Raw genomic sequence first — 7,500 nt, 5'->3', positions numbered from 1 at the left:
AAACATTTTTCCTAAGTTTCCCTCCCTTCAAGTCATCACCGACATTTATGACTTCAGATCTGAAATACCGGTTATCAAAGCATTGTTTGCAAGAGTGGTAGAGACATAGCAAACAAACAAGGGAGCTGCATAAGTCTCTGAAACTCAAATGATCCAGATAATGAAGGTTTTTCTTGTTCTCTAAGCATGAGCACAGAATCTCTCCCATACAGCAACTCTTTTTTTAAACAAACAAATAAACAAAGTAACCAGTTAAGCAAGGTAATAAAAATCATTTCAGTTGCACTGCAGGCAAAACAGGCTAAGCCTAATTTTTTAAAAGCGCTTTTGCATAACATTGTGTGAATAAACAGAGGCTGTTGCACATGTCCCATTTACCTCACAGCAAAGCTGAGGTAAATCATTCCCTTGTACAAAGTCATACATGAATGCAAGATAACACTTTGGATACTTTTTTAAAGCTGCTGGGAACATGGTGATTTTCAACTGAAGACCAGAAATGTAAAATGTGCCAAATGTATTGATTTGGTTTTCTTTCTCACCTTGTCCTAAAAGTTCAGAGCAGATTTCAAAATATCACTGCCTTTGTTTTATCCTCAGACAAAGCATGTCTCGTTTAATCATAACTTTATCCTCACTCAAAACCTGAGTGGTAAATTTGAGGCAGTGATTTACCAGAGGCTATGCTCCTAGTTTCTAAGTTCACAGGGAACTGGGATCTGGATATTGCTGAGTCAAACCTATCTCTATATATTAGACTGCCCAAGCTTAATCACTTAATGATAAACCATTACTATATGTAACATTCTAAAACTGCTGCATAACTTGCCAGTGTTGGCCTATGTAGTTCTCAAACTGACACCATTCGTGTTGCTAATGCCACAAGGTAAATGTATTATTTGAAAGAAACAATAGAGTTCCTTGCAATTCCTATTAAAACCCGTCATTAATTAGTACAACTCCTTAGACTCATACCAAGATTGGAATTTTCAGGTGTGCAGGAAGGCAACAGTCTAAATTATTTGATTTTAGACATGGAAAAGTTTGGCTGACTCTTAATGCAATAATAACGAGAATCAAGGCGCAAATAATACACAGAGAGAGTGTGCTTTCCAAGTGAACAATAATGGCTTCTCTGAAACAGGCACTTGTGAAAGAAAGCTGTATGGCCCTTCCATCACTTTCACCCTACCTGTGGCTTCAGAGAAAAAGACCTAACAGCCATCTCAGGCAAAACAACTTGGACCCATGCTTTTTAGGCATGAGACAAGTGGAAATGTGGACAACCCCAGAGTTTACATTACTTCCAGGTATAGTTTTCTTAGAAATCTTTCCCTCTCTGCATAGTTGCTGATATCCACTTATGTCAGGGGTCAGCAAACTTTTTCAGCAGGGGGCCGGTCCACTGCCCCTCAGACCTTGTGGGGGGCTGGTCTATATTTTCAAAAATATATATGAACAAATTCCTATGCCCCACAAATAACCCAGAGATGCATTTTAAATAAAAGCACACATTCTACTCATGTAAAAACACCAGGCAGCCCCCACAAATAACCCAGAGATGCATTTTAAATAAAATCACACATTCTACTCATGTAAAACACGCTGATTCCTGAACAGTCTGTGGGCCGGATTTAGAAGGCGATTGGGCTGGATCCGGCCCTTGGGCCTTAGTTTGCCTATCCATGACTTATGTGATAATACATGCCACAGTGTAATTGCCAGCATTTCCTCCTGCATTTTTTGTGGGGGAGGAGGGAAGCTGCATTCACATGCGTAAAGAAAACCAAATGTCGAACATGGTCCTAAATATGGGTGGCCCAGTAATATGGGAGCAAGCATGTCTGATATTGAGGCTCTCAAACATACATTTCTATTTAAAAAGAGACACAGAGCTGCAGTCTGATAGCTGTTTTCCTAGTACACTGTGCAGATCCTACTAGGTGCATTCACACCTTTCCATCCTGTTTTAAATCCAAGGCCCTTTTGCAGTATAAAAATAGTATTGAGTACTAGAAATCAGCTTACTTACAAACGTCACTGTTAGATGATAAAAAAGCCTCATTGACTATAGCATGAATTACTTTCAACTACTGATAGATGTGAGAGACCCCAAATGGCTCAAAATGTCTGTTATTTTGATAGCACCTATTCACAGTATAAAAATAACCTATTCACTGTATAAAAATAGCCTAACTGCACATTAGCATGATTAGCATGTTTTTAAAAATTAAAAAAAAACCTTTGCACGGCAAGTATGTTATGTGATAGATCACAACCACTCCAAAGAATCCATTATAGTCTCCAGACTCAATAATCTACAGTTTGAACACTCTCAGTAAATATGGATTTACATAATAGGCCATAATAGCTCTGGCAGACCAGGCTGTTCTGTCTGTCAAGTTCATGCTGTCAAGATTCATGTAGTTCTGTTAAACTATTCTGTTATTTTGTTTAGTTTTAGTAAAGCTGCTTTAGTTAAATCTATCTACCTATCTGTCCTCACCTTTAAATACAGTAGCGAATGTTTCAGTCATTATACCACTAAAGGATACCATTTGTCAAGCTGTGGACTTTCTTTAGACACCACAATTGTCTAAACCTGGGCTAATGAGCACTTGGTGTTAATAATTTGTACATCTAAACTTCTATTTTTTTAAAAAAAAATACATTTTTTAAAAACCCTGTGCCCCCCCCCGCACCCGCCCACTGCTGGTTAACTGGAAGGTTCTTTTGTAAGATTTCTTGCTGCTCTTGGGTTAGCAAAGCAGCCCAAGAAGCAATGAACCACATCATAGTCAGCAGCTAAGAGAAAATTATTTTGCTCTCATCCCATAAATCCACACCTTGTCAGGGGAAAGGGCTCAATGTCTGACTGATGAGAAGCAGCTAAGTTCACCTGCAGCAATGTTAGGCCTTAACTCCAGCAAGGACTAGGACTGTTCATTTTGAAGACAAACGCTAACTCTCCCTAGGGATAGAGCAAGGAAGTTTCTATCAGACTCACCTGGCTGGCTGTACCAAGGGTCCACCTTCTCCCAGAGGCTGTTCTATCCATATAATTAAATGGGAACCATCCTTGCTGTACAAAGAATGATGTGTCCATTTTTCTTTACCCGAAGCAATATAACAAGGCTCACACTTTTTCTTCAAAATTGCTCCTTGTTTCTTCCCTAAGGACTAAAGAAAAAAGGCTTTAGTCACACCTTAAAAATCCATTTAAGGCTTCCAAGCTTAAAAGGCAAATATTTTAATTCTCCCCACATATATTAGTACCTTCACCTCATTTTCTTTATGTACCTGGGGAATACCTGCAAGAATGCTTGAAAGCAAATCTGATGAAATGTCTAGCTCCAGCTCTTAGTTAATTTGCAAAGGAAACTCGCAGAACCTCAATCAGACTAATCAAACAGTAAGTATTGGAGAGGTCTGCATTTCTAGAATTAACAAATAGCTGTCATGTGGTAGTCATTTTAACCTAGTCCATGATATGGGTGCCCACACTTGGTAAACCATTCATCTGAGGCAACAACATGGCGGAACCCAAATGAATTTTTTTCATGACAGTAGAATGATGAAAACAAGGTTCCTGGCATGGTAGATTGCTTCAGACAAACGGCTCACCATAAAGGTTATTAATCACGCAGAACCCTTTTCGGGTAGTTTCTGCTAGTGATTTGGAGGTGTTACATAGAAAGGCTTCTATACCTAAATAATTTATTTCTGAAGAAAAAGCTCCTTCACTAAACGATCTAATGAAATAGTAAAAAATAAATCTAACCTAATATTGAACTCAGCCCAGATTTTTCTTCCTAATGCCTCTTTCACAGCTGTGTCTCAGTACATCGCAGTGAAAAAATAATTGAGAAAATGTACTTTGCAAAGTATTTTGCATGTGTCATGAGTTAGGACTACCTTATAATGTACAGTATTGTGCAAATGGAGATTACAGTGGACAGCAAGGATGCATTTATGAATCAGAATTATGGTATTCAGTTCTGTAGCCAAACCTTCTGCCAAACGCCCGTTCTCTCAAATTCTCCAGAGTCTAACATTTCACGTAGGCTAGAGAGAGCTCACTATATTCTGTCAATGCATATATCTGCAATTATTCTGCTTAAAACTATGGATTAATATGGATATCCAAAGGATATATGTCACTGTACTAATAATTTAATTGGTTATAAAATACATAGACGGGGATGAACATTCCTTTTAGCCCCCTAAATTTGTGTTCCAGAAGAAGCAAATAGGTTATATTCCTCAGAGGACATTTGGCGGTAATTCAACTCTTGTGGAGTACAGTAGGAAGGCTGCAGGCATGGGAGGCCTTGAGATTTGTGGAGACCGGAAGGGGAATGAAATTTCCTGCAGAGCTATGTGGCTATTCGTTGAGAAGGAGAAGTTAAAGGAATAAATTAGTGAATACTAGTTAGGGACAGCTCTGGGATTGCAAAGGCAAGAGGGTGGGTCTTCTGGGACACTAAAACATTCTGTTACCTTGTAGATTGCCACAGAGGACTTCAGGCTATATACACTGATGGGAAAGCCTGGAGCAGTTTGATGGGGGAAGGCATCAGGAAGCAGGGGCAGGTCAATGTAGGCCTCATAGCCTACTGGATGTAGACCTGCTACACCTTTATATGTACTGGTAGTGTCATGTCACAAACCGGAACTTAGATTACACTAAGACAAAATGTCCATATTGTCTCAAATAAGTTCTTGTAGATTGTTTCATGTTTTGTCAAAATAAAAATGGGGCTTAAGTATCAAGAGTGACCCAACAATTTTAAGAGATAAGTTATGAATCAATGCAGTGTTCTTTTTTATACTCCTCTTCTGAATTATGAAAATAGCATGCTGGCTTCACCAACTTCCTGTCTTAATTTAGACAATATTTCTTAACAACACCTTGATCAGTTACAGATATATTCAAAAGCAACTCTGTTTGCACTCATTTGTCTTCAGGATTTGGGGTTTTTAGAGTAATTTGAACAAGTTTTCCACACCCTGCCCACAGGAGAGGCTGTTTAGGGGTGGAAATGTTTAGCTTTTATTAAAGCACACACCCAGTGTTATGGGTGTTGGAGGAGCATTTAAGAACATGACTTAACAAATTGCAAAAACATACACTACGGCAGACCCAGATGTGGTCATTGGTCACACTTTCATCCAATGGTGTACAGAGGAAGGACTAAAAGTGACCTCCCTGTTTGTGTTTGTCCTTTTAATGATCACCATGGCTCTAAATAACAAAGCCTCGTCACTTGGTATCATTTTAAGTTCATAGTTTAGAACATCTCTTGTCACTCCTTTGTTGCCAAGCCAAGGCCAGGAAACCTCCCTAAGTAATCAAAGTAAATACTGTTCTTACTAGCACCTTTTCCAGACATTCACACTCTGTCCATTCTATTACAACTGCCTCTGGTGAGGCAAGCTTGCCAGATATCCCCTGTTCAGAGAGATGCCCCATATTATAAAACATCACAACGCAATAGAACATAATGAATTTAGTGTATTTCCACACTTTTCTGGAGCATAAATTCATGCACAGCAACTCTAAAGTGACAGCACCCCCCCCTCACTTTGAAAGTCTGAAACCAATTAATTCAGAGGAAATAAATCCATTTTTTCCTTTTTAGCCAGGAAAAATATTATTGTGCGTTACTCATATTTTTCTCCTGCTTTCCTCCAAAGAGTTCAGGGTGACTTATGTGAGTTTGTTGTATTTTATTGTGGCATTAGCCTTGTGAGGTGGATTAGGCTGAGTTGGTATGGTTTGCAATTCAGGTATTAATTTGAAGTTTGATGAAACGGAATGAAATAATCCAGATTAGGAACATCAATTGGAGGGGAAAGTACTAGTTTATAAGTGTTCCTTTTGGTATCTGCGTATACTAGTATCTGGATTTTATTGCAATAAATATTGCATTGACTGTCCTGGTCCCATAGTGCAAGCATTTCAGAGAAACTGCTCTCTTTTTGAAGCTGTTATGCCCATATTGTACAGACGTGGTTGGTGAATTTAAGCAAACTTCTTCGTTTTGGTTAGCTATATCCAGTGCATCCAAGCAGCTGTTGGAAGGAGGTTTGCAGAACTACTCTTCACCACCACACCACCTTCCCAAAAAACAAATGTTGTTTCTAACAGCAGGGAATTTTACATTGTACATGCTCAGAACACTTTTCCTTATATAACATGAGTTCATATCCATTTATTTAAAAGTGATGCCTGGGCTCAGAAGGTATGCTGGGGTGTTGCAAAATAGTCAAAGATAGAGAAAGAAAAGTAGGATGGCCAGATCAAAAGCACCTGTAAGATGTTTTTTACCTGAAGCACTAGCTTTTGGTCTCTCTCCCAACCCAGTCTTAGTCTGTAGGCCACTCAAATGCTAAACAGCTTCTGTTCAGAAGTTTTTAACGTATGGGAAGACTCAGAAACTTCAGTAAAGGTGGTATGAGAACAGGTAAAATAGTTTCTGAGTAATCCGAGTATGCAGCAAGGAAGTGTTCAGTATTTGTCCAGTAGTTCTGACCCATACAAGTGCTAGTCGTTATGCTTTCTTTTCAGATACCTGAATCAATTTCTACAACTGTCCTCTTTGCAGTCAGCAATTCTACATTTGTTCAAGAGAGACATGGAAACCCACAATTTTCAGGAGTGACAAACGCATGGCTTTGCAGTGCTCTGAATCTGAGGCACCCCAGAATTTTGAGAGAGAACTGCAATTCTTTTGCCTGAATGACTTGCCCAAGGCCAGCCTGGTGGCATGTGATGGAACACAAATTAAAACCTAGAGGATTCATGCATGTTTGTTCAAACCTCAATGACTTATTCCCTAGGCCATCTCCTACACTCAAGGGAGTTTTTCAAACAAACTCCCTGCAGATCAGTGAAAAAAAATGCACACACCTCCGCTTTACTCGTGTTTCTGATCATGTCACAACCTTAACAGCAATACTTGACACCAGTGAAAAGTTACATCATGGATTAAATAGCATAGGTTTTATTTTATTTTATTTATTTGCAAGTAAGTTAGCAGCAGATGCCTTACTTTAATGGGAAACTAAAAGAAAAAGAGATGAAAAGCATGTGGATATGAAGACGTTTGGATTAGCAAATGTTGAGCAGAGCAACGTCAAGGTGATACTGTTTTAACGGGACTATATGGTTATCACAGGCCTTGTCTGTAATATTGGTAGGTAGGAAGGAGTGGTATGGGAGCAGTTTATCAGTATGTATTACAGTGATCAGAAAATCAAGTTCCATCTTTGTCATTTGATACGGATTTGCGCACTACAAACCGAAAGATAAAAGGGACAAGCCAGTAAAAGACCTGGCCTCTTGGTTCAAAGTATGACTGTAAAAGTTAATCCATGTGCTGATGCTATTGTGTTATTTTATTGCATAGCAGAATATGGAAGGTTTGCTATAACAGAGCCTTGTGAAGTGAAACTACTTATTCCAGATAAAGCACCACCCCTTTCAGATACAGAGTG

The 7,500-nt window shown here is 39.0% G+C and overlaps 1 protein-coding gene and 1 long non-coding RNA gene across 11 annotated transcripts in view; both read left to right on the top strand.

Moving 5' to 3' along the window:
* Window positions 1-6,305, top strand: part of LOC310703357 — a 26,268-nt gene extending 19,963 nt beyond the window's left edge. The window contains exon 3 of the long non-coding RNA XR_014524092.1: window positions 1-6,305. This exon is cut by the window's left edge and continues 17,246 nt beyond it. This is a non-coding gene — a long non-coding RNA (uncharacterized lncRNA).
* The window catches only part of ZEB2 (zinc finger E-box binding homeobox 2), a 165,911-nt gene that overhangs the window by 108,848 nt on the left and 49,563 nt on the right, over window positions 1-7,500 (top strand). The window lies entirely within an intron of this gene.

Source organism: Podarcis liolepis, assembly GCF_965112155.1.
Source record: "Podarcis liolepis genome assembly, chromosome: 1".
NCBI lineage: Eukaryota > Metazoa > Chordata > Lepidosauria > Squamata > Lacertidae > Podarcis > Podarcis liolepis.
This window is presented reverse-complemented; position numbering and strand designations above follow the sequence as displayed.